This window comes from Hypanus sabinus, chromosome 5 (genome assembly GCF_030144855.1).
Source record: "Hypanus sabinus isolate sHypSab1 chromosome 5, sHypSab1.hap1, whole genome shotgun sequence".
NCBI classification, from domain to species: domain Eukaryota; kingdom Metazoa; phylum Chordata; class Chondrichthyes; order Myliobatiformes; family Dasyatidae; genus Hypanus; species Hypanus sabinus.
Window position 1 is genome coordinate 104,017,184 of NC_082710.1, and position 25,898 is coordinate 104,043,081.

The window sequence follows — 25,898 nt, forward strand, 5'->3', positions numbered from 1 at the left end:
GGGGAGGTGATAGGCATATGAGAAGAGGGAAGGGGCCAGAGTTGGGTTATAGCAGAAGAAAGGGGTGGGGAGGTAATTTTTTTTTGCTAGAAAAATCAATGTTCACGCCATTGGGTTGGAGGCCACCCAGATGGAATATAAAGTGTTGTTCCTTCACCCTGAGGGTGGCCTTACTGTGGCACAAGAGGAAGCCATGGTGTCAGAATGGGAATGGAAATTGAAATATTTGGCCACTGGGAATTTGCGCTTTTGGCAGAAGGGGCTGAGGTGCTCGATAAGGGAATCGCGGAAGGAGTGATCCCTGCTGAAAGAGGGGAGGTACTGATTTTTTTGGTGGTAGGATGGAGAAGGAGGAGGTTGTGAAGAATGATGTGCTGGATGTGGAGGCTCATGGGGAGACAGGTAAGGGCAAAGTGGAACGCTATCACTGAGAAGCTGGTGGGAAGATGGTCTGTGCATGGATGCTCAGGAAATGGAGGAGATGCAGGTAACGGCACCATCAAAGCTAGAGGAAGGGAAACCCCATTCTTTGAAGAAGGATATCTCTCAGCCCCAATCTCCTGCCTTCTCCCCGTATCCCTTCATGCCCTGACCAATTAAGAATCTATCAACCTCTGCCATAAAGACATGGCCTCCTCAGTTTCCCGTGTCAGAGAACGTCACAGATTCACCACTTTTTGTCTAAAGAAATACCTGCTCAGCTCTGTTCTGAAAGAACGCTCTATTCTGAGGCTGTGCCTTCTGGTCTTAGACTCTCCCATCATAGGAAACATCCTTTCCACATCCACTCTTATCAAGGCCTTTCACCATTCGATAGGTTTCAATGAGGACACCCCTCGTTCTTCTGAATTGTAGTAAATACAGGCCTAAAGCCATCAAACACTCTTCATATGACAAGCCATTCAATCCTGGAATCATTTTTGTGAACCTCCTTTGAACCCTCTGCAGTTTCAGCGCATCCTTTCTAAGGCAAGAGACCCAAAACTGCTCACAATACGCCAAGTGAGGTTTCACCAGTGCTTCATGAAGTCTCAACATTACATTATTTCTTTTATATTCTGGTCCTCATGAAATGAATGCTAATATTGCATTTACCTTCCTCACCACTAACTTGCCCTGCAAATTAACCTTGAGGGAATCTAGGCAAGGACTCCCAAGATCCCTTGCATCTCAGTTTTTTGTATTTTCTCTCCATTTAGAAAATAGTCAACCTTTTCATTTCTTCTACCAAAGTGCATGACCACATACTTCCCAACACTGTATTCCATCTGCCATTTCTTTGCACATTCGCCTAATCTGTTTAAATCCTTCTGGAGCCTCTCTTTTCTTTTTTTTTATTAGTTTTTTTATACATTTTCTACATAACTACAGATTTTAAAAAACCCCAGATCAAAATGAAGGACATTGATACAGTGCAAAAATAAGCATACAATAACAATCTGATACATAGAAAGATAATTGAAAAAGCACCCAAATTGAAGACAAGTAAAATTAGTGTCCTCCCCAAGCCCCACAACACAAAACAAAAAAAGGAAACTCCAGACCACCCAGAACACAATATAGAGAATATAAATCAGGACAATCAAACCCCCAAACTGTGAATACACTTAGCAACAGAAGATATTAATGCCTACTACCAAAAGAAAAAGGAGCTGAAAGCAAGGGACCAAAAAAAAACCTTAGTTAGGAGGAAGGTTATGAAAGTACTCAATAAAAAGTCCCCAGTCCTTATGGAACTTTAAGTCCGAATTAAGAATTGAATAATGAATTTTTTCAAGGTCCAAGCAGGCCATAATATCATTAAGCCAATGAGCATGAGTGGGCAGAGCAACATCTCTCCATCTAAGGAGGATTAAACGTCTAGCCAGGAGAGAGGCAAATGATAATATTCGACACTTAGACGAACTCAGACGTTAATCTGTCTCACCCCAGAAACCGAACAAAGCAATTAAAGGGTTTGGTTCTAGGTGGTGATTCAGAATATACGATAACGTTATAAAGACATATTTCCAAAATTTCTCCAAGCTAGGACAAAACCAGTACATATGAATGAGAGAGGCCTCGCCCCTTTTGCATTTATCACAAAGCGGACTGATGTTAGGGTAAAATCGAGATAATTTAGATTTAGACATATGGGCTCTATGAACAAAGAGAGGTTGAATTAACCGATTTGAGAATCGAGTCCCAAGTCTCATCTGATAAGGAGGTATGTAAATCCTGCTCCCATGCCATTTTAATTTTATCCACAGGGGCACGTCGTAAGGCTGCTAATTTATCTTGAATACTTGATATTAAACCTTTAACTAGTGGATTAATGGAAAGAAAAAAGTCCATAACATTTTTCTCAGGCATTTCAGGGAAGTTAGGAATTAAAGGAACAATAAAGTGTCTAATTTGGAGATATCTAAAAAAATGAGCATTGGGCAGATTGAACTTAGCAGAGAGCTGTTGGAAAGAAGTGAAGAGATTATCAATAAAAAGACCTTCAAAATGTATAATGCCCTTCCTATACCAATCATGGAATGCTGAGTGAGCCTCTCTCTTCATATCTAGTATCACACTCTCCAGTCGGTACTTCTGTGTACTGATTAAGGAAACTCCCTGAACTTTCCCATCCGCCCTTTTCATAGTATGAGAATCACAGTCAATATGTGGAAAGTTAAAGTCACCTACTATCACAGTCCTGACGAAGGGTCTCGGCCCGAAACGTCAACAGTGCTTCTCCTTATAGATGCTGCCTGGCCTGCTGTATTCCACCAGCATTTTGTGTGTGTTGTTACTATCACAGCCTTATGTTTCTTGCAACAGTCTCTGATCTCTCTACAAATTTACTCCTCCAAATCCAGTGGACTTTAAGGTGGTCTATAATATAATCCCATCAATGTGGTCATCCCTTTCTTATTCCTCAATTTCACCCATATAACCTCGGTAGATGAGCTCTGCAGTCTGAGTACTGCTGTAACATTTACCATGACAAATAATGTCACCCATTCCCCTTCAATCCCTCCTGCTTTATCACATCTAAGACAATGAAACCCTGGAACAGAGTTGCCAGTACTGCCTCTCCTGCAACCGTCTCACTAATGGCTACCATGTCATAATTCCACGTACTAATCCATCACTAAGGTCATCCACCTTTCCTACCAATACTCCTTGCATTGAAATATACACCACGCAGAACATTAGTCTCGTCATTCTCAATCTTTCAATTGCTGGCATTGTATGTAGGCTTACCAACATTTTTCACCACAACTACTTCACTATCCATTCTGGCACTCTGGTTCCCATCCTGCATCTTGGGGGTAATACCTCCCTGTATGTCTTGAAAATCAGCCTCTCGACCTCCTGAATGATCGTGAGTGCATGCAGCTCCAGCTCCAATTCCTGAACATGGTCTGAAAGAAGCTGCAGCTCGATGCATTTTCATCAGGGACACTGGAGGTCTCCCTGCCTTCCCACATCCGGCAAGAGGAGCATTCTGCTATCCCACCCTGCATCTGCACTGCTCGAACTGTGCATTATGAAAGAAAGAAAAGCTTAAAATGAAAAATAATTACCCACAGCCTCCACCTCTCTGTACCAAAGCCTCTATGTTCCAGAGATGGAAGTTCCCACTCTTACCCTGGCCTACTCACACAATGGCTGCTCCACTTAAATGTAGTTTACTTCTAGTGGCTCTTGCCAAGTGCCTAACTATGTAGAATCTAATGTCTCTTCAGGAACTGTGGCATGAGAATGTCCTGACTGCCCCTTCTCACTTCTTTTGAAATCTCTCTCCTGCTATCAGATCCAACATCTTCAAGGGAACTGTGTTCAAGAGAATTTCTGACTACCACCATTTGCTTCTTTTGAAATTGCTCTACTGTTATCGAATCCAATATCTTTAAGGGAACTGTGTGCCCGAGAATGTCCTGACTGTCATCATTTGCTTCCTTTGAAATCTGCTATCAGATCCAGCATCTCCAAGGGGACTGTGTGCATGGGATTGTCTGATTGCCACCATTTGCTTCTTTTGAAATCGTTCTACTGCTGTGCAATCCATTGTCTCCAAGGGAACTGTGGTGCATCTCTCAAGATACAGTTGAAAGTGTCAAGATACAGTTGAAAGTGTTGCTTGCATGCCATTCAAACAGATCAAAGTGAATTAAAAGTTCAAAGTAAATTCATTATTAACATGCATGTACAGTCAGTGGCCACTTTGTTAGGTACACCTGTACACCTGCTTGTTAATGCAATTATCTTATCAGCCAATCAGGAGGCAGTAACTCAGTGCATAAAAGCATGTAGACATGGTCAAGAGGTTCAGTTGTTGTTCAGAGCAAACATCAGAATGGGGAAGAAATGTGATCTAATTGACTTTGATTCTACTCAATAATGATTTTTGGTGCCAGATTTTTTTTTCAGTATCTCAGAAGCTGCTGAACTCCTTGCATTTTCATGCATAACAGTCTCTGGAGTTTACAGAGAATGGTGCGAGAAACAAAAGAAAAGCATCCAGTGAGCAGCAGGTCTGTGGGTGAAAATGCCTTGTTAATGAGAGAGGTCAGAGGAGAATGTCCACACTGGTTCAAGCTGACAGGATGGTGATGGTAAACCAAATAGCCATGCATTACACCAGTGGTGCACAGGAGAGTATCTCTGAACCCACATCACATTGAATCGTGACGTGGATGGACTACAGTAACAGAAGACCAAAACAGGATCCACTACGGTACCTCGTAAAGTTGCCAGTGAGTGTATGTCACCTTATACTACTCTGAGATTCATCTTGTTGCCAGCATTCATAGAAAAAAAAAGAAATACAATAGAATCAATAAAGCTACACACAGAGACCGACAAACAACAAATGTGCAAACTGAAGAAATATAAAATAAATAAATGAATCAGTAAATAATACGGAGACCGTGAGTAGCGGAATCCTTGAAAGTGAGTCCATGGGCTGTGGAATCAGTTCAGTGAGTGAAGTTATCCACTCTGGTTTAGAAATTTAATGGTTGAAGGGCAATAGCTGTTCCTGAACCTGGGGTGTGTTGGACATAAGGCTCTTGTATCTCCTTCCGGATTGCAGCAAAACTATGAAAAAAATAAATACGTAGTGCAAAAAGAGAGGAAACAAAGTACTGAGGAAGCGTACATGGGTTCATTGTCCATTCAGAAATCTGATGGCAGAGGGGAAGATGCTCTCTCTGAAATGTTGAGTGTGTGTCTACAGGCTTCTGTACCTCCTCCTTGATGGTAGCAATGAGAAAAGGGCATGTCGTGGATGATGTGGGTTTTTGAGGCATTGTCTTTTGAATGTGTCCTGAATGCAGGATGCACCATCACAGAAACCAGCTTCCCCATGATGGACTCTGTCTATATGTCCCGCTGCCTCAGTAAACAGCCAGCATAATCAAAGAGCGCCCCCCCCCCCAGATATTCTGTCTTCTCCCCTCTCCCACTGAGCTGAAGATACTGAAAGCACGTACTACCAGGCTCAAAGACAGCTTCTGTCCCACAGTAAAAAGACTATTAAATAGCTTCCAAGTATAATAAGAAGGACTCGACCTCATGATCGACTTTTTCATAATCTTGAACTTTACTGTAAACCCACACCACACTTTCTCTGTAGCGGTTACACCTTATTCTGCACTGCCACTGTTTTCTTTGTTCTACTTCAGTGCACTGTGCATTGGTAATATCAGTATGAACCAGCTTTTCACTGTATCTCGGTACATGTGACAAAAATAATCAAACAACCAACCAGTCAACCAATATTTTGATAATGTTGATGTTAAACTCACTGGTCAGTGAATACAGGCAAGAACATTAGTAGTCCTCTAGTCATCCAGCTCCTCACCTCTGGCCAGTGAATATTTAAAAAATCTCTGTCAGAACCCAGCAATCTCCTTCCTTTCTTGTTTTCTATAGCAATGTTGGAAATATTAGGTTCTGGGCAAGATGGTACCAGGGACCAACAGCAACATCCTTTAGTCAGTTCACAAAATCACTACTTCTTCTTCCACTAATCTGTGTGTGATTGGGGCCTGTAATTTACGTCTTGCTGATGTCTTTTTGGGCCGACTGAGCGATCTGGCACTTTAGCTGTCTTTGGTGTGGTTGAGTGTGAGCTTGAGCATAATGGTTGTGAGGACCCATGGTTGGCTTCACCACTCGCCGATCTCACCAATGCAAGTGTCGAGGAAGATTGAAATGAAAGGGTGTACAGCACCGTCTGCCTGTGTTTGTCCTGTCTCTCTCATCCTTTTCTTAAGCTTATTGACCTTATTCCTCATCATTACAGGGTCATATTGATCCTGAGCTCCCACATATAGATCTACCTTCGAACCCACTTTGTTAGATTTTCTTATAATGTTGCCTTTAGCTTTCCTCATTCAAGACCTTGATTTATGAGCTCTGCTTATTCTGCTCCATAATAACCCTCAAATGTACAGAATTATGGCCACGTATTTCAGCAGTAACATAGAGAAAGCACTGTAGGTCAGGCAGCATCTATGGAGAGGCACAAGCAGTTGATATTTAAGTCTGAGGTCCTCCAGACTGGTTAAGGTGAGTGTTTTTCCATGTACACTCATCCTAAATGTCTGTATAACTGTGATCTGAATATGAGTGAAAATTGTTGTATAAGCCCATCAATACTTCCCTCCAGGAAGCCATCTCTGCTTGGTCTGTGACCCTGGAGGGCACTCGGGAATAGGTGATAAAACACCAGGTTGTCAGTAACCTTCACAAATTCCTGCAGGTGGCTATTTCTGACAAATGTCAATGCTTGCGAGCTGTATTAATGGTATAATCAGATGCTTTGTTTAATGTTTCTGATTGCTGCCTGGTCCCTTTTATATTTCCACCTTGTTAAGGCTGCACCTTCATGATAAGTACAGCTGTTTTATAGGTTCATTATTTGCCAGCAGTTGGGGCGGAAAATCTGTAACACGCCCAATGACTGTGCGTAATGAAAGTTCAGAATAAAGCAGGCAAGAACAAATCTGGGTCTATATATATTATTTTCCTTTTTATGGACTGTGACATTTTATTTCCATACCGCAAAGATTTCCATTTTTAAAAAGTATGTGTCTTGTCTTCTCTAATGTGCTGTGAGCTAGGGATCGGCAGGGCAGGAAGCCCAATCTACATAACATAACATTCACGGCAGAAATACAATGGATTGTTTTCAAAATAAATCATCTGACAGGTTGTGGCTCCTTTCTGTCTGTAATTCGCTGACTGCTGACCCTGATGGAAAGTTGGAATAATGGAAACAAATTTTTAAGAATGTATATTAATATAAGAGAACTCAGCATTTTGGAGATGTTCTCTATTTTGAAAGCCATTATGTTTTAATATACAGTACAGGTTGAACATCCCATACCTGAAATGTTTAGGGCCCATCAGAAGTGTTTCAGGTTTTGGATTTTATTGGATTTAGGAATATTTGCTTCTATACAATGAGATGTCTTGGGGACGGGACCGGTCAAAACATGGAATCCATTTATATTATATATGGCTTATGTACAACTGGTGTGAAGCTCACAGAGTGAACAGTCAGATGCGATGGAGCTGGGTCCTCCACGGACTGTCAGAGTCGAATGACCTCCTCCGACTGTCTATTCCCCAGTTCCAGTGCTGCGATTGACTTCATACCTGCCATCGGTTTCAAGCTCCAGTTCCACAGCAACTAAGAAGTGGGGGGTGAGGGGTGATTTTAAATACCTTTGGTTTTCAGTTCATCGTGATAGATCTTTGCTTGTTTTCATGATCAGCATACCGTTAAGTGGCATATGTTCACTTTGACGCTGACTAACCCATTCAACCCATGGTCGAGATCTTCATTTTTCTCTTTATGCTGAGTTTTTCTGTTCTTCTTTAACCTGTTCATTACATATGTGAGGTTGCTTCTCAGAATTGTCAGTGATGTGCAGAGATCTAAGCATCACCTGGGAACCTTCCCAACACCTTGTGGAATTTTCCATTTGGGACATCATGTTGGCACTCAAAAAATGTTGTATTTCAGAGACTTTCCGATTTTGGAATTTCGGATAATCAGTACTGAACCTGTATTTGAAATCAGGATAGATGGAGAGAAGATGGAAGGAGATTAACCAAAGAAATGCAGATTCCATGCCATAATTTCTGTGGGAAGGTGTGTTGTATTGGAATACTTCAAGTCCTTCAGTTAAAGGATCTGGCTGACTATACTGTGCTTTATTTAACAATGTTTTTCCATCTCCTGTGTATGACGTTACCTTGCTTGTTAACTTATTTGAATGGCCAGATGGCTGGTGAATGATTTTGTTCTTTAGCAAAATCACAATCTGTTGCCAAATAATTGACATATATTTGCAGGCACTTTGCCACCAGCTGTGAGTTCCTTGGATGTTTTAGAGTAAAAATTCCAGGAGCTTGTTTAATAGGGATTGAGTGCAAGAATTTGCAGATAAGCCTTGTAACGACTGGCACTTTTTATTCAGTATTTTTGAAATTGCATTCTTCCTTTGGAAGGGATGAGCAGGGAAGGGGTGCATCAATGACAACTGTTCTTTCGTCATTCTGTCTTGTTGATAACAGTCCATGAAAGATAATCTGTTGCCTGTTATTTTCCTGCGTTCCATTGGATCTTTGCCTGTAGTGCATTAAAATTATTTGCCTATCTACTTATCCTACCTTAATAGTGTGTTTTTATGTCTTGCACTGTACTGCTGCTGCAGAGCAATGTATTTTATGGCATGTCAGTGATTAAAAATCTGATTCTGATTAATCTAGCTAACTTAATTGTCCACTTACTCTTCTAACCAATTGAACAACCCACCCAGCAATCCCCCAATTTAACCCTAGTCTAATCATAGGGCAATTTACAATGTCATAATTAACCTACCAATCGGTACGTCTTCGGAATATTGGAGGAAAATGGAGCATCTGGAGGGGGAAACCCACACAGTCATAGGTAGAACGCTTAGCCAGTGTCAGGAATTGAACCCATGTCTCCTGTACTGTAAAGTGCTGTGCTGGCCACTACGTTATTGTGCCACCCTTTCATCTAGCTAGCTTGATTACCCACCTACTATTCTAACTAACTTAACCATCTTAACTAGCTAATCAACTTAACTAACTAATGAACATAAGCACCTTAAACCAAACCCTACGCTATAATAGTAGCCACTATTCATAGGGACCTGGGATTATTTTGGAACAATCTAAAGTGCAAAAGACTTCATTTTTGAAATAAATGCTTCATTTTTACATAACCTTATCCTCCCTTTAAAATAACCTAATTCCCAACTGTTTTGGCCACCACTATTACACTAAAATTAACAGCCTCCTGACTTGACTAACAATGATTTGGAAGGGTGTTTTAATTTTTTGAGGGGAATATAGAGACTTCAGATGTTGAGACCTGGATTGCAAGGTAAGGAGCTTGAATACTTAGAATGCTGTTCACGGTCTCCCTCGTGGTGTTGCAGCCACAGTAGTTAATCGCTTGGTTCATTATCACTTTGGTCAGAGTGGGGATCATCCCTTCCCTCACCCCACCAAAATATTCCTGTGGTAATATGTTCAACTGTAATGTAATATATTAAATACTCAAAGGAGCTGGTTGTGAACTACAGGCGGAATGGAGATAGGCTAGCCCCTGTTGACATCATTGGATCTGGGGTTGAGAGGGTGAACAGCTTTAAGTTCCTCAGCATTCACATCACAGAGGACCTCACGTGGTCTGTACATTCTGGCAGAGCAGCGCCGCTTTCACCTCAGACAGTTGAAGAAGTTTGGTATGGGCTGCCCAATCCTAAGAACTTTCTACAGGGGCATGATTGAGAGCATCCTGACTGGCTGCATCACTGCCTGGTATGGGAACTGTACTTCCCTCAATTGCAGGACTCTGCAGAGAGTGGTGCGGACAGCCCAGCACTTCTGTAGTTGTGAACTTCCCACTATTCAGGACATTTACAAAGACAGGTGTGTGAAAAGGGCCCGAAGGATCATTGGGGACCCAAGTCACCCCAACTACAAACTGTTCCATCTGCTACCATCCGGGAAATGGTACCACAGTGTAAAAGCCAGGACCAACAGGCTCCGGGACAGCTTCTTCCACCAGACCATTAGATGATTAATTCATGCTGACACAACTGTATTTTTGTGTTGTACTGACTATCCCATTGTACATACTATTTATTATAAATTACTTTAATTGCACATTGCACATTTAGACAGAGACATAACATAAAGATTTTTACTCCTTGTGTATATGAAGGATGTAAGTGATAAAGTCAATTGAATTGATTTATTATCAAAGCATGTATCCATGTACAATTCTGAAAGTTGGCAGAGAGGCGCGAAACAATGAAAGAATGTGAAAGTCATTCCGAGAGAAACGTCAACCCTGCCCCTCCCCCGTAGAAAACCGAACGGCATCCTGCTCGACACTACCACTCATACAAAAGGGAACAGGAACATCGAATGCCAAAAAATCAACCCCTCCCCAGACAAAAAAAACTAATAGAACATCAACCTCAACAAATGTAGTATACGACAGCTGTAATGTAATATATTACAATTACTGATGTTTACAGTTACTGTTCTATAGATTGGCTAACTATCCCCAGAGAAAAAAGAATCTCAGGGTTGTTTACTTCGAAAATAAATTTTACATTGAGCTTTAATATATAAATAATATCCTCCCGCTGCATCGGGTAACAACCTTGTCGTTTCTTTAGCGTTTTGTCTGTTTTACAAGGCTGAGTTGCTAGCTCAACGCTCAACCCAGTGTGGATGGAAAGTGTGCAGGGAGCTGGCCAGATAAGAACTCACCCCAAAGTCCATACGGATACCACTACACCACTGCTGGCAAAATACTGTTGAATATCAAGGGGAAATTGGTAAGTTTCTGGGTGATTCTGATGGTCATTATCATGAACTATTGTGGTAATTGGCAACAAGGGTTTCTGTTCATAGAGACTTAAATTTGATGCATGATTTACTTTCTGGGCCAAATTGTTTCCAGATCTAATGAAATACAGAACTGCATAGCTTCCACAGAAACAAGTTATTCAGCTAAACTGGTTTATGGTGGTGTTTATACTCCCAGCTCATTTTAATGACCTCTTCGCCACATCCCACTCCTATAAGTCCTTCTCCGCAGTGTGTAGGTTAAAGTGACAATAGATAATAGGTGCAGAAGTAGACCATTTGACCCTTCGAGCCTGCACCGCCATTTTGAGATCATGGCTGATCATCTACTATCAATACCCGGTTTCTGCCTTGTCCCCATATCCCTTGATTTCCCTATCCATAAGATACCTATCTAGCTCCTTCTTGAAAGCATCCAGAGAATTGGCCTCCACTACCTTCTGAGGCAGTGCATTCCACACCCCCACAGCTCTCTGGGAGAAGAAGTTTTTCCCTAACTCTGTCCTAAATGACCTACCCCTTATTCTCAAACCATGCCCTCTGGTACTGGACTCTCCCAGCATCTGGAACATATTTCCTGCCTCTATCTTGTCCAATCCCTTAATAATCTTATATGTTGCAATCAGATCCCCTCTCAATCTCCTTAATTCCAGCGTGTACAAGCCCAGTCTCTCTAACCTCTCTGCGTAAGACAGTCCTGACATCCAAGGAATTAACTTTGTGAACCTATTATACTTAAGCCCAGTGCAGACTTCCGCATTCTCACCATTCTGAAGCAATGTACACAAGGTGAGGGGGGGAACGTTCGAAGGAGATGTGCGGACGATGGTTTTTACTCAGAGAGTGGGGTGTGATTGGGGGAATGTACTGCGGTGTGGGGGCCAGACACAATGGAGGCATTTAAGATTTCAGACTGGCACACGAACATGCAAACAATGACCGGATATGGACCTTGTGCAAGCAGAAGGAACTAGGCGTCACTTAACTTACCCTCTGTGCTTATTGATCTCGTCACTTGAGGTTCAGTGTCACGCAACCCTGCCACTCTGATCTGGCCCATGCCTTCATTGACCAGGTCCAACCCTTGCCTTTCTTAGTTCTTGCCCCTCCTGACACAGGTCATCGGGTTTGTGGGGGCGTGACCTAGGTTAATTGGGGTGTGCCTAGGGTTAGTGGGGTGTGTGCTCCTTTGGACCTTAGGATTAGGTTTGAATGTAGCGATCAGTTTGTTGCCACATTGTGGGCTGGATGGCCTGCTCATGTTCTCTGTTTAGTGTTCTAAATTTCACCAATATCACTTATTTTATCTATTAAGTCTTCGATTTTAATAACCCCATTTTCAGCACAATCAAATACATTTTGTCATCACCCCCATACTCAAGGCCAGCTTTAACCTCACTGTTGAATGGTGTCCTAGTACAATGGAAATTATTTATCATTTCCAGTGCACAAGTGTAAAGAAGAGCCAGGCAATTGTTACTCTGTGTTGTTGCGTGAACAAAGTCACTGGAGAAAATTGCTGGTGGATAGAAAGCAACTTCTTTATTTGACAAAACAAGGGACAGCAGGCATCATGTGGAGACTGTTGATCGAAAGGTCTTGCTGCCCCAACGTGGGGCTCCATATTTTATGTGCCAAATATCAAAGGACAACTCCATATTTACGATGCTTTATTTGAAACTACATACGACCTTCACACCTCTTGATTCACATCCCCACTACAGACATCCAACCAAATTTTAATCAGCATTGTCTGGTCTGCTTTTAGGAACCCATTGTTTCAGACCTGCACTCCAAATTAAATTCACAGTGCATTTTCAGATGTGAAGGCTGGTAGCCAAAGTCAGTTGCTGAATGTACATGTCCTAAACCCAAAAATCACTCAAACACTCTGGACCAGATGCAGCCTACCCAGGACATGCCCTCTTCTCATTGCTGTCATCAAGTAGAAGGCACAGGGGCCTGAAGACACATGCTGTTTGTTTGAGGAACAGTTTCTTCCCCTCTGCCATCAGATTTCTGAATGGCCGATGAACCCATGAACACTACCTCAGATGAAGCCACACTCAGGTTGGAGGAACAACACCTTATATTCCGTTTGGGTAGCCTCCAACCTGATGGCATGAACATTGATTTCTCTAACTTCTGTTAATGCCCCTCCTCCCCTTCTTACCCCACCCTTATTTATCTATCTATTTATTTATCTATCTATCTATCTATCTATTTATTTATCCACCCTTTTTTTCTCTCTCTGCCCCTCTCACAATCACTCCTTGCCTGCTCTCCATCTCCCTCTGTTGCTCCCTCTCTTTCTGCACTACCTATTTAATTTATTTTTTTATATATACTTATTATAATTTATAGTTTTTATTACCCTCTATAACAATGTACTGCTGTCACAAGCCAACAAATTCCTTGACATATGCAGTTTATATTAAACCTGACTTTGATTCTGACTGTGATTCTGAAAAAAATGCGCAATGCTATAAAGAACATAACACCTAGCATCACTTTATAAATATGCCGTCAATCTGTGTTTATAAGCTGTTTTATTTATTGATATTTATTGTGTTTGTTTTGACTCTGACAGGAAATGATAAAGTGGTGGTGGTGTGTTAGTGGGTGGAGGTGTTGATCACTCTTTCTGCTTGGGGAAAGTAGCTATTTTTGAGCCTGGTGGCCCTGGCATGGATGCTATGTAGCCTCCTCCCTGATAGGAATGGGACAAACAGTCCATAAGCAGGGTGGGGGGGGGGGGGATCCTTCATAAAGTAGCTGGACTTTTTCTGGCACCTTCCTGTATCTATGTCCTTGATGGCAGGTAGGCTGGTGCCAATAATGTGTTAAGCTACAGTGCAGTTTCCGTACCCTGCTGTGATGCAGCATGTTAGGATGCTCTGCACTGCCCATCTGTAGAATGTCGAGAATGGGGATGTGAATAGTCCAGATCTCTTCAGCCTCCTCAAAAGGTTGAGGCATTGGGGAGCTTTCTGGACTGTGTAGGATGTGTTCTGGGACCGTGAGAGTTTGTTCACTCTCAGGAGTTTGAAACTGTTCACAGTTCCCTTTGCTGTGCCACTGACCGCCTGGCACCAGGCCTCAAGCTCTTCCACCTCCTGTCGAGATGGACCCTTCAACTCAATCAGCCTCATTATGACCTTATGACCTAGTTACACTTCATTCTGCATTCTGTTATTGTTTTACCTCGTAGTACTTCGAGAGAATTTGTAAAGAATTAAACTATATGAACAGTATGCAGGACGAGCTTTTCAGTGCTCCTTGCTTGGTACCTGTGACAAAAATATCCTTCCAGAGCGGGGGTTCCCAATCCTTTTTATCCCATGGACCCCTAACATTAACCGGAGACTCTAGGCTGACATCCGACCTCAATAATGCAGCTGTCAGTGACCAAAAATCTGTGCCGACAAGCAGGATGAGGAGTTCAAAGCCATCTTTAACCTCTCACTCCTGTGATCTGAGGATCCCACCTGCTTCAAAATTGCATCAATCATGCTGGTACCCAAGAAGAGCAGGACTAGCTGCCTCAATGACTAATATCTGGTAGCATTACATCTGCTGTGATGAAGTGCTTTGAGAAGTTGGTCATGACTACAATCAGCTCCTGACTGAGCAAGCACCTGGACCCGTTGCATTTTGCCTACCATCACAGGAGGTCTAGAGTGGATGCAGTCTAAATGGCTCTTTATTCAGCTTTGGAGTATCTAGACAACAAAACAGAAGTTATTAATTACAGCTTTGCATTCAGCACCATTACACCCTCAATACACCTTCAAAACTTGGACCTCTGTTACTAGATCCTTGACTTCCTTATTGGAAGACCACAGTCAGTGAAGATTGGTAATAACATCTCCTCCTCACTGAAATTTAAGACAGGTGCTCTGCCCTCTCTACACTCATGTCTATGTGTTTCTGCACAGCTAAAACACCATCTATAAATTAATCAACAGCACGGCTGTTGGCACAATCTCAGATAGTGCTCGGCTGGTTGAGTGGAGTTGCATCAGCAAGATGCTTGTGGACCTTGGGAAGGGGAGGTCGGGAGGATACACAACAGTCCTCATCGAGGGGTCAGCGGTGGAAAGGGTGAGCAGCTTCGCTGAGACAGCCATAGAGAAGGCATGGCAACGTCTCGACTCCAATTGGAGCTGGAGGTGGTTTGGTTTGTCGCCACTCTTACACATTTCTTCAGGTGGCGAGCACTCTGACTGGTTGCATCTCAGCCTGGTCTGGAGCCTCCAGTGTACAGCTGCAGAAGAGCCAGCTCCATCATGGGCACAATCCTCCCTGTCATCATTATCACCTTCAAGAGGCGGTGCTTCGAAAAGGCAGCATGCATTACTTAATGCAGGGACTCCCATGCATTTTTATGCCAAGGACCAATGCCATTCAGCAAGGGGTCCGTGGAGCTCAGGTTGGGAACCCCTGTAAGGCCCTCACCGTCTGGGGCATGCTGTCTCTGTGTTACTACCATCAGGGAAGAGGTACAGAATGCCCCCTCTCACAGGAGCAGTTTTGTCCTCTCTGCCATCTGATTTCAGAATGAACTGATGCATACTACCCCACCATTCATCTTGGGCACCATTTGTTTATTTGTGTAATTTTTGTGCCTTGCACTGAACTGATGTTGCACAACAAATTTCACAAGATACAAGTCAGTGACAAAAAACCTGATTCGAATTTTTGAATAAACCTATTGCAATTTCAGTTCAAATTCCTTTTAAATACTTCAATATGACCTCATCTTTCTCTTTGCTAAACCAGTTTACACAGTCATTCTCTTTTAAGTTTTTCTTTACACTTCTCTCCTGTGTCCTTTCGGAAGTATCGAGCTAATTCAGTGAGCGATGTAGATAAAAGCTTCCGCTTATAACAAATTCGTCCTGACGAAGGGTCTCGGCCCGAAGCGTTAACAGTGCTTCTCCCTATAGATGCTGCCTGGCCTGCTGTGTTCCACCAGCATTTTGTGTGTGTTGCTTGAATTTCCAGCATCTGCAGATTTCCAAATTGTTTCTTTTGATGGATGTTGATTCAACTGTTGATTTGTAGATTTGTAGACATGGAGTAATTCAGCACAGAAACAGCCCCTTTGGCCCACCAGTCCATGCTAAACCCACTTATCTACATTAATCCTGTTTATCATCGGTTGGTCTGTATCTTTCTATGTGCTGGTGATTCATTCTTTAAGGTTTTGAGTGCCTTTGGCTCCACCACTCTACCACCCCCTCAGGCAATGCAATTACTATTACAACCACCCTCTGTGTGAAAACAAACTCCTAATTTTCTTTAAATTTCTTTCCTCTTGGTATTTACCTGTGAATATTTTCAGCATTTTAACTCCTTTAGGTTCAACACCTGGCAGAATGTGTAATATTTGTTTTTCAAACATAGTAAGCAAGTTCAAACCCCATTCGTTGCGCATTTTTTGAATACATTTTGGCACGGTAGTGCAGGTAGGCCTGCAGACTGCAGCTGAAGGCTGGCTGGCTGAGGGCACTTAAGACTTTGTGGATTGTTGTTGTGTCACAGCAGGATATATATTGTCAAGTAAAACAGCCACACTGGAGCATTTCCTCAGTGATTTGTGTGGAAATAGTCTCTGTTTATAATGAATTAGAGTCCCGTGGACAATTAAAATGGAATTTTCAGTTAAGGGTGGCAGGGAAAAGCTGTGAGAAAAAGCCATAAAGTCTAGGTTCCTGTCATTAAAGATTTTTTACAACAGGGCCCCAGGATTGGAAGTCAGTGTGCTGCTTCCACAGACTCTCCATATGTATTCTTTTGTGTTACAGTCAGACAATCATAGTGAGATACAGCTTAGAAAGAGTTGATGATCTGTGCTGAAGATCAACCATCGATTTGCAGTTACTAATCCTATGATCATCCCATTTTCTTTATGGAATACCTCACTTAACACAACCATACACACTATTGTAAGACAGCGGTGCATTCGGTCACAGCCGCTTCTACAGGGTCACCCAAAGGTATTATAGTCCTTTTGGAGCGTATTTTTTATGATCACAAGACTCTGCTGAATATTAAGAGCTTAAAGTACTGAGGTCCAGGTACTTGGCAATTAAAGTCTGATTCTGATCAGTGAGTTGCTGAAGGGTGGAGAAGCCGATGGAGCCTGCGTCAGAGAGACCTCAAAGGAGTCGATGCACACAGGCAGTGGGCAGTTTTACAGCGAGTTATCTTCTAAGTCACTTTTCTTGGCAACGCGAGACCCTGTTGGACATTGTTAATGTGAAATTGCTAATGTCAAATGGGATGGTATTTAACCTCTGGCATCTACACTCCCGAGTGACCTCACACTTAAGAACTTTCTACAGGGGCACAATTGAGCGCATCCTGACTGGTTGCATCACTGCCTGGTACGGGAATAGTACTTCCCTCAGTCGCAGGACTCTGCAGAGAGTGGTGCGGACAGCCCAGCACATCTGTAGATGAGAATTTCCAACTATTCAGGACATTTACAAAGACAGGTGTGTACAGGGTCTGAAGGATCATTGGGGACTCAAGTCACCCAAACACAAACTCTTTCAGCTGCTACCATCCAGGAAACGGTACTACAGCATAAAAGCCAGGACCAACAGGCTTCAGGACAGCTTCTTACACCAGGCCATCAGACTGACTAATTCATGCTGATGCAATTGTATTTCTAGGCTTATTGACTGTCCTGGCTGCAGGAGAAATGGATATGTGGTGTTTTGACTCAAGATCCTTCATCTAGACTGAATTTGGTACTGAGCAAGTGAGATCTTTGACCAAAAACTCATTTGATGTGATCTAGTGAGAAATTTATGTATTGGCTACATTTTTTTAAAACAGGTACCTGTAGCATCCATAGTACACCAAAATATGTCCACATTCATAAGATGAATCCCACAGAGGTTTGAATGCCATCAGGATGTTTGTTCCTAATCTGGAGAAGGGTGCTCTCATTAATTCCTTCCCTTGGCTTCATCTCCTGTTTAAAGTGATCTTCTGCATCTTGCACGTCAGGGTTTGTCACAGAAAGTAGGCACCTGAAACCAGACTCAGAACACTGAGGCATGCTACTGAAAACTGATGAACAAGACTTTGAAGTACTCGAGAAACAGTTTTCTTCTGGGATTAGGGTTCGTAGCAAAAGTTATTGAGGCTCTTAAAAGATTCTGGCCAATTGTTAGTGCCACCATGCAGGCCAGTAAACCAGGCCAGTAACTTGGACATTAAGACTGACTTGTCCTGGGAAGCGATTCAAATTCATTTATTTATCACATGTGCATCTTGTTTGTCATATGTGTAGCCTTGTTGGTCCAGCCGTGTCTTCAGACCTACTGCACTGAACAGAGTTTGCATTTAAAAGTCCACAAACTGTTGGACAATTTGTATTGTTTCAGGGAAATTGTGCAGGTCCAGTTTTTAAAAATGGTCAGTCTAAAACTCTCAAACACGAGAAAATCTGCAGATGCTGGAAGTCCAAAGCAACACACACAAAATGCTGGAGGAACTCAGCAGGCCAGGCAGCACCTATGGAAAGAGTAAACAGTTGACATTTTGGGCCGAGACCCTTCATCAGGACTCAGCTACAGCTGTGATAGTGATTCTGGGTGAGCACAGGGTTGAAGGGCCAGGGGGCACCAGAGGTCACAGAGGGAGAATGGTGAGAGAGTGTTTGCTGAACTCCAGTTGAAGGGAAGATTTAAACTTTCTCGGAGTAGGTTTCCCTCAAAGAGACTCTGCAGTGTAGTACTAGCATTAGAATCTCTTGAGTTAAGTTCACTTGTTGATGTTTGGCAGAGTAAAAGAACAAATCTGTTGAACTGGGCCAACTTGGCACTGTGTCAGAGCAGTGAAAATCACTGTTTTAATGTAGAGGTTAAGTAGAGTCTGATAGGCGTTGTTTATTAGTCATAAGACACTAAAATCATAAAACACAATGGGCACTTAAAATGAATAGGAAATCACATGTCTTAAAATTAGGTAATAGAAATAAACAAGTCTGGACAGTTGCAGTCTGAGATGCTTTTATGCGCTTTTTGAAACTGATGAAAATCTTAGAAAACTCAAATGCTTCATTCAGTTATCAGCTCAAGACTGTTAGGCATGATATTGCTTATTTGTCAGAATTATTCACAAAGCTTAATGAAATCATTCTTCAATTGCAATGAAATGATGTGAATCTTATCAAAGTCAGATTAGTCATCTCCGCATTTCTGTCCAAGTTAAGTGCAACATTGGCTGTTGTGACCTTTTCCAGTTTCCGAGCCTCTCTGAGTTGGACGAGAAAGAAAGAATAGCAGGTGATGATCTTTACTGTGCCCACCTGGATGAGCTGCATAAAGACATGTCAGAGAGATTTCAGAATCTCCTCTCGACCCAAGTTCTAGATTGGGTAATAAATCCATTCCTGAACTCATGTGTAACACTTACCCAACAGGCTGGTATATGTCTAGGGGAAAAGGAGATCCAGCCACTCACCAACCCACCTCCCGTACACGCAGGTGCTGTGAGAATCGAGTTAATGCCTCGCGCCCACCAACCGTATCAAACCCACAACAAATACCGTTATGAAATACACTTTAAAGAGTTTACTAAAATTAAAAAAATAGTAGGCAATACAATATATATATATATACAAGGAAAAAAAACAAAAGGCGCCAACTTATCAAAGTTCAGTCTGTTTCGTGCACTCGTTGGAGCTCAATCCACGAACCAATCGACCCATCCGGCCGTCGCACCTGGGACCACCCCGGTGATCTACGAGCAGTCCAGCACACGTCCACCTTCTTCCAGTGTCTTCCTCGGCCTCTCCCAAAAAAACCCGCGAAAACCCCTCCCCCAAGTTCCCAGCATCACAAGACATAATGACATTCCCCATTGATTAACAAATGAATACAATTACCATATCAGCCATTCTAAAGTGAAACAACGGCTAGAGAAACACTTATCCGACAAAGAAACATTCCTACTTGTAACAAACCAAAGAGGCCATTTTGAGTAACATACCCAGGACATTGTACATTCTCTCCCCACCAGCAAATGTCATGCCCTCAAGGCATTACTAGAGGTCCCCAAAGCTTCTTGCAACACACAAAACCCAACCCAGGTGCAGAAGGCAGTGACATAACTACCCAGAGCAGTAGAAATCACACTCGGTTCTCCCGGTACCACATAAGTCAACCGCCCCGGGGGGCGCCTAATCCTCTGAGATCTCTGTCAGAAACACACTGAGTCTCAGCAATTTGCAGAACGGTAAACTTTATTTTTCGAGTCTGCAGAGTCGGACCCAACCAGCTCCTGCTAGATTGAGTGCCGAATTACACTTTGCACAGTTTTTTTATACCCTACTTGTTTACAACTTTGTGAGTTGCACCCATGTGAGGTGCAGACATTCTTCCTTAATCTCATTACAAAATTACAAATGTGACTACCCTTTGGCCCACTTATCAGCCTCAGCGCATTAACACCGTTATTGTTCAACCGTTAAGCATGTCTTCCCGTTACCCGTATCGCTTCTTTAATCAGCAAGCTATTGTTTCATCCTGATTTTGCAAATTGGTTTATACGTTGCCCTGCAAGTTGCTTTGCACGTTCTTTCTGTGTCAGCACATTCTAAATGGACTCCTTAAGTATCATTTCTCTCAATCCACCCTTTTTCTTTTTAGAATGTGCTATCAGTTGGGCTTTTGCCACGGGTTTACATAGGCTTCTTCCTCTAGCTCTATTTCCCTTTGTAGGAGTACCTGAACAGGATCAGCTGGGGCCCCTGGTTGCATGACTTGTCTTGCCACCCGAGCTATTAGCTCCCGCAAGCAGGGGATCAGACATGGTAGCAGAAGGAGGACCATCAATCCCCCTCCTATAACCCCTAAAGCGGTTCGCCACCAGCCTCCTGTCAACCATCCGTCCAGCCAGTCCCAATACCCCAGCGGCTTCCAGGTCTGTACCGGCACGTGGGCCAGTTTCCTTATTTTATCTGATATTTTTTGAACCACCTTTCCGTTGTCATCTATCTTTAAGCAGCAGTTGGTTAGATTAAACTTTCCACATACTCCTCCTTTTTGTTGTAGTCATAACATTTCTCGTTTACATGCGAGTGTGATACAAAGGACCCTGGAAAAAAACCGTCATGCCCACCCTTACCGTCGTCCTGCACTTATCACATCCCCCTTCAGCGCTTCTCAACAATAGCAGTATATACATTACAGTCCCAAAGTTCATTCTGTCCGTCTTTTGAGCTTTAGCACCATCGGGTCTTCTCCCTGGACGCAAGTCCATTCTGCACCTTCTTCGGGCTTTACGGGTCCCTTGATTCTCGCGGCGTGGGTCCACCCTTTTTCTTTTGTCCTTACTGCGGCTTCGGTGGTCAGTAGCACCTGGAATGGGCCTTCCCACTGCGGCTGTAACTTCTCTGGCTTCCAAGTCTTAATCAGGACCCAGTCACCGGGCTGAGTTCGGTGGAGTGCGAAGTCCAGAGGTGGGGTTTGTGCGAGTAACCCCTTCCTGCGCAATTCTGCAAAAGAACGAGACAGTGCCTGTAAATAGTCCCTTACAAAGACATCTCCCCCTTGCAGGGAAGGATAGCCCTCCACCTTGTTCCAATATGGAAGGCCAAACAACATTTCATAAGGGGATACTCCTATATCTTTTCGAGGAGCCGTGCGGATTCTTAGTAGGGCCAGGGGTAGACACTTGGTCCAGGGTAGCTTGGTTTCCATCATTAGTTTTGTCAATTGCGTCTTCAAAGTACTGTTCATCCTCTCAACTCTTCCTGAGCTCTGAGGGTGCCAGGGGGTGTGCAGCTTCCACTGGATTCCTAAGGCGTCACAGATTAGCTGGTGTGTTTTTGAGGCAAAGTGTGTTCCCCTATCTGAATCAATAGACCCCATTATTCCATATCTTGGGACTATATTTTCTAATAGGATCCGTGCCACTGTAGGGGCGTCCGCTTTAGTGGTTGGGAATGCTTCCACCCACCGAGTGAAGTGATCCACAATTACTAACAGGTACTTCCATCTCTGAACTTGTGGTAGTTCCGTAAAGTCTATTTGGATCCGATGGGACGGTCGGTCGGCTAGTGTTTGTCCCCCCTTATGGGTGGCACGCATCATTTTCTTGTTTACCTTTTGGCAGGTGTAACAGCCCCACACCTCCTGTTGAGCTAGTGTGAATATCCCTTTACAAACATAGTCCCTTAGGATAGTGTCGCACATAGCTTGCACTCCCCAATGGCTTTGTTGGTGTAGTTGTTGCAGTATATGACGAGTTACTTCCTTATTCAGTACTTGCCGTCCGTCGGGGGTCTTCCACTCGCCTTTTGATGTTTGTCGGGCTCCCCTGTTGATTCCATGTATAAGAACTGTGCCGGGTTACAACTATTGTTCCTTTCAAAGCTTACATCATCCCCGACCATCAGAATGGTTTCGTATTTCAGTATGCGAGAGTCCGTCAACCACCGCTGAGCTTTTTGGGCTAAGAGGGTGCTAACGGAGTGCTGGGTATACACCGTCATTCTTCCCCCAAAGGTTAATTTCCGTGCTTCTTCTACTAGTACGGCTGCTGCAGCTACGGCTTGTATGCACGTCGGCCATCCCCGGGATACCGGGTCTAACATTTTTGATAAAAAGGCCACAGGTTGCCGCTTTCCTCCTTTTTCTTGGGTTAGTACTCCTAACGCAGTTCCTTCATTGTTTGTTGCATACAGCTGAAAGGGCTTTTCCAGTGCTGGCAGTGTTAATACCGGGGCCCGAATTAGTTGCCCTTTTATTTTCCTGAACTTCTGTTCTTCTTCTTCGGTCCAGCTGATTATTCCCCGGTCTTCCTTTGCCAATTTGTCGTACATAAACTTCACCAGGGGGGTATAATTCTCTATCCAAATTCGGCAATAGCCCACTAAGCCCAGAAATTGTCTTATTTCCTTCTTTGTCCTGGGAAGCGGTATTTTAGTTATTCCCGCTATTCTTTCTGGGGTTATTTGGCGGTGCCCTTTACTGACTCTGTGTCCGAGATATGTTATTTCCTTCTCGACAAATTGCAGTTTCTTCTTGGACACCCGCAATCCTTTTTCTCCTAGGTAATTCAGGAGTCTTATAGTATCGTCTCGCACTACCTCCTCTGCTGGTCCCGATAGTAGTAGGTCATCGACATACTGTAATAGTTGGTTCTTTTCGGTACAATGGAATCCAGCCAATACTTGCTCCAGTACCTGTTCGAATAGGTTTGGGGACTCCGTGAACCCTTGGGGCAAGACGGTCCACCGGAGTTGCTTCTTCCGCACAGTGAAGGGATTTTCCCATTCAAATGCGAACATATCTCGGCTACCTTCCTCCAACGGGCAACTCCAAAAGGCATCTTTTAGATCTATCACACTGAACCATTCATGTTCAGGAGGTATTTTGCTCATTAATGTATAGGGGTTAGGCACTACCAGGTATCGTGTTTGGACTACCGTATTTAAGCCTCTCAGATCTTGAACCATTCGATACGTGCCGTCGGGCTTTCGGACCGGTAGGATGGGGGTATTAAAGGGTGACATACATTCTTCCAAGAGTCCATCTGATACTAATGTCTCAATTACAGGTTGTAATCCCCTCCTCCCTTCCATGGCAATGGGATATTGCCGTCTTCTCTCTTCTGCTTGTTTGTCGTTTGTCGTTTGTCGTTTGTCGTTTGTCGTTTGCTTGTTTGTCGTTTGTCGTTTGTTTGTTCTGCTTGTTTGTCGTTTACTGGAAATTTCTGGTCCCCCGGTAACTCATTCGGCTGTTCCCTTCCCCAAATTGATATTGCAGCTTGTCGTATCATTTGCCTCTCTTGTGCAGAAAATAGCGTTCCCATAATCGCATGCATTTCTTCCCAAGTGTAAACATTAGGTCCTAAGAATTGATCCAACTGTTCTGCCAGTCCCATTGGATCTTCTAATAAAGTTTTCATATCTTTCTTAAATCCTCGTACTTCGGTACTTGTCAGAGGGACGTTTACAAATCCTGTTCCTGCCCGTTCTCCTCCCATTGGAACCTCTCGAAGGGGACACAGCTGTACCTCTTCCTTTTTTAATTCGTCTTTCTTTTTCTTATCTGCTCTTGTCACACTCCTTGTTTCGATCCTTGCTTTTGCTTTTTCCCTAACATCCCTCTCTTCCCTCTCCGGGTCTATTTCTTCTGTTTTTTCACTTTCTTCACGTCCTCCCTCTGCTCCCGCAAGGGGCGCAGAAGGCTGGACATAGGGAGGGGGTAAATGATCGAGTGGGTCCCACTTCCGCTCCCCTTTAATGCCCAATTTAAAACTCTTTGTTGTTACTCCTGGCCAGGGAGCCCAACAAAAAGCATAAGCAATTTCTTCCGGTTTTACACTTGGTTTTGAATTAACGTAAATGTTTAAGGCTTGTCGTACCCAATCCTCCTCAGACCCAAGCCACGGCCACCAGACCGCAGGTTTTTCTATCGGCTGTTTCGACCAAATTAAACAGTACTGTATCATTTTTTTTTTCTTTTGTTTCCCTTTTAGTCTTCCACATCCCCAATTCCCAAACATTCTACCGAGGGGGCTATCAGGAGGAACCCCCGGGTATGGTCCCGGTCTTCTCCGTCTCCTTTTTCTTTTTAGAGCCACCCCCTCCCATCTTATTCCGCTCTTACTTAATCAGGAGGACCCCCGGGTAGCGATCCCGGTCTTCTCCGTCCTTACTTATTCCCGCACCGTTCTACTATAATAGTAGGCACTTACCCGGTGCGTCCTGGGGACTTCCAGTACCAGGTACTGTCCCCTTCTCCCCGTTTACCGCTCTGCGCTGTCCGGATATCACTCGCTCAAGCCGCGCTGGAGCGACGAGCAAGGAGTCAGGGACCGCCAAACTCGGCGGGGTGCACCGTCTCCGATGTCCTTCCTCGTGTCCACCGCGGCCGTAGTGGATCCCGGACGAGCCCCCACGTTGTCAGAAACACACTGAGTCTCAGCAATTTGCAGAACGGTAAACTTTATTTTTCGAGTCTGCAGAGTCGGACCCAACCAGCTCCTGCTAGATTGAGTGCCGAATTACACTTTGCACAGTTTTTTTATACCCTACTTGTTTACAACTTTGTGAGTTGCACCCATGTGAGGTGCAGACATTCTTCCTTAATCTCATTACAAAATTACAAATGTGACTACCCTTTGGCCCACTTATCAGCCTCAGCGCATTAACACCGTTATTGTTCAACCGTTAAGCATGTCTTCCCGTTACCCGTATCGCTTCTTTAATCAGCAAGCTATTGTTTCATCCTGATTTTGCAGATTGGTTTATACGTTGCCCTGCAAGTTGCTTTGCACATTCTTTCTGTGTCAGCACATTCTAAATGGACTCCTTAAGTATCATTTCTCTCAATCTCCATACCCCTTCTGCCCCACTGGGCTCCCTCGTCACCTGCGAACCCACTATCTCGGACACCCAGGTCTACCTGACAGACCCGCACCCCCTTCCTCACAGGGGTCCTCCCTCACCCGAGATCTCTCCGGCTCACGCTCATATTCCACCCTCTCTCCCACCAATGTAGGCTGCCTCTCCATCTGACCCTCAAGACCTTCCCTCCTCTCACCCAATTCAGTATGGGAAGGGCCAGGAGCCTCCTCTCCTGGTACTGGAGCACCAGCGAATGGGAACAGGACCCACTCATCTGAGTCGTCCTCCTCTGAATCGGTACCCATTCCCGGGTGAGGGACCCGTCCCTGCTCTTCAGCAGAGGGCTCTTCCCATTCTCCGCGCCCTCGCAGAGTCCTTGTACTGGGCGTAACCTCCCACTCGGGCTCCTTATCCACCTGCACCGCTTGACCCAGTGGCAGCAGGTGATTCCTATGGAGTACCTTGATAGGCCCTTTTCCGTCCTCGGGTTTCACCCGGTAAACTGGCAGGTTCGGCATCTGGCTCTCTATTACATAGGGGCTGGCCGCCCATCGATCTGCCAACTTGTGCTTACCAGGGAGTCCCAAATTCTGTAAAAGGACCCGGTCGCCCG

At 43.9% G+C, this 25,898-nt stretch overlaps 1 protein-coding gene and 1 long non-coding RNA gene across 7 annotated transcripts in view; one reads left to right on the forward strand and one right to left on the reverse strand.

Moving 5' to 3' along the window:
- The window catches only part of lypd6b (LY6/PLAUR domain containing 6B), a 259,391-nt gene that overhangs the window by 119,695 nt on the left and 113,798 nt on the right, over nt 1–25,898 (forward strand). The window contains exon 3 of one of the 6 annotated variants that reach the window (XM_059970281.1): nt 10,713–10,874. The exons of the other annotated variants lie outside the window; for them this stretch is intronic. The gene's annotated coding sequence lies outside the window, so the exon portion shown is untranslated. The remainder of the gene's footprint in view (nt 1–10,712; nt 10,875–25,898) is intronic. 6 annotated transcript variants of the gene reach the window in all.
- LOC132393739 (uncharacterized) lies at nt 21,013–25,262 on the reverse strand. Its single transcript, XR_009512065.1, has 2 exons — nt 24,634–25,262; nt 21,013–21,424 (listed from the first exon to the last, which is right to left on the reverse strand). It is a non-coding gene; the product is annotated as an uncharacterized LOC132393739 (long non-coding RNA).